The sequence below is a fragment of the Eumetopias jubatus genome, unplaced genomic scaffold (genome assembly GCF_037043125.1).
Source record: "Eumetopias jubatus isolate StellerSeaLion01/CBP00866 unplaced genomic scaffold, mEumJub1_p1.0 scaffold_1, whole genome shotgun sequence".
Taxonomy (NCBI): domain Eukaryota; kingdom Metazoa; phylum Chordata; class Mammalia; order Carnivora; family Otariidae; genus Eumetopias; species Eumetopias jubatus.
This window is the reverse complement of record NW_028274807.1, coordinates 113,507,000-113,509,236: the sequence shown is the minus strand read 5'-3', so window position 1 is coordinate 113,509,236 and position 2,237 is coordinate 113,507,000.

Genomic DNA, 2,237 nt, shown 5'->3' with positions numbered 1-2,237 from the left:
ATCATGTTTCCTTCTTCCCCAATATATGCACCATTTGCCACTAAGGCACTTCAGCTAAAACCATAATAAATGGAGGCTGTAACTATTAACTTTTTAAGATTTTTAAAGCACAGAACTCAACGTGTTCAACGCACTGAAATTCAAATGGGGGAAAGAATGACTGATGTCACTTTGGTATGAAACATCATTGTAGGTTTCAGAATACATAGGTAGGTTCCAGAATACATAATATGGCCTTGGCATATGAGTGGCTTATTAGAGTTTTTATGGCCTTGGGACCCAGCACCCAAGGCTCTTTCAGTGATGATACTCTGTGGTCAAACCATAGCTATTTTAGCTTTTGTAGAGGCAGTCCTCTCAGCAATAAATATTGGTAGTTTCAATGTAGACCTTGGCATCACCAACTTCTGGGGCAGCTTTGGCACCTTGATCATCCCTGGCAAAAGATCATGAATCAGTGTTCAAATTTAACTAAGAACAGATCATAATGTCATCTGAGGCACAGGAGACAAAGAACTTCACAAATAAATGAATGAAGATTTGAATGGAGATTGGGAACTTCCTAAAAAAGAGGTAGGATGCATAGTCAGAGCAATAGTATTTATTTTCTCAATAACATGAGATCACATTTCTGTGTATTTGAGATTGGCCTGCTTAAAGCATGTGGAAGATGTCAGATTTGGAATAAAGGACATTAAAGACCAAAAAGGCATGAGCTTGTGAAATTCATGAGACTCTCTGGCTTAGGAAAATAATCGTCAATAATCAATAAGCCCCAATTTTCCAGATATAAACACTGTGCTTACAGTAGCTTACAAAAACAACTGAAATTTTCCACAGTTCAGACTCAGAGCCTAATTCTGCTTATACTAGAGGCAGACAGGGGAGTCCTGCAGGAAGCCTGGGGACTGGTAGCCCATAAAGGTTTGGCTGGTTTTGATGAAAATTAGTGTGATATGATACACAGATGAAAGAGCAAATGGGTTTTCTTTACTTGATGAAAGCAGTGAATTCTGAAATTATGCACAGCAGGTACAGATGGAAGATACTGCACAGATATCACACATAGTTTTTATGCCAAAACATTTGTTTTATCTTTTTACCTCATAGCCTTTTTGTGGGGAGAGGAAGAGCAAAAAGTGAGCATATTAATCTAAATAAGGAGACCTTCTTTTATAGGGAAAAGTAAATGATAAATCATGCTGCTTATTCTTCCTTCATCCATGTGTTCAATGTTTGTTGAGTCCCTACTATGTGCTGGCTGGCCATTGTGTCACAGCAGATTTCTAACTTTCCTCCATTGACTAAAATAGAATCGTGTGATCCGGGTCATTTCTAGGTAATATTGGGAAGCAAGTGAATGTTCTGCAGACTTTGCTTTTCCCTCTCCTGAGACTCTGCCTCTTCCATTCCCAGAATTAGCATTCATTGATTCTACCTGCTAGCACTTTACTCTCTCCTTTCAATTATAATTTCTTTTAAGCATCAGCATATTAAGGCTTAAGTCAGAAATCCAATGCTAACATAAACCAGTAAGACAATGTGTGTGTGTATGTGTCTGGAAAAATGTTTTGGAGTGAGAGTTGTACTTGAAGGCCCACAGATCACACAATGTTGGTGCCATTCTCTAGACCTCCAAAACCAAATTTGTGTACCCTTCTTTGAGATCCTTGGGGAAAGAAACCATTTGTATTTCCTTGGCCTCTCCATAGTAGATAATAAATCTTTTCTAGAATGAGTTAGACACTTTAATTTATTCGTTCATTCAATAGCTGAGTACTTTACATTGTTCTAGGGGTTTGGGATATTGGAATGAACAAATTAGACAACAAAAAAAAATCTCTGTTCTCATAGAGCTTACATTCTAGTGAAGGGCAGGGAGATGACAGTAAGAGTAAACATCATAAAGTAAATTATAGAGTTTGTAGTAATGTAATAATTTTCAAGTTAAAAAAATAGAACAGCAAAAGGAAATTTGGGAATGCTGAGGGGTAGGAAAATTACAATTTTAAGTAGAATGAGAGTAGACCTCATTGAAGAGGCAACGTTTGAGCAAATACTTGAAGGAAGTGAGGAAATTAGCCACTTGGCTATTTAGGGAAGAGGGCTCTAGATAGAGATAGAGTGTGTGCAATGGCCTGAGGTGGAAAGTATGTGGCGTATTCCAGGAACAACAAAGAGGCCAGTAGATAAGGAGCAGAATAAGCAAAGGGAAGAGAAGTAGGTGTTGAGCTCAG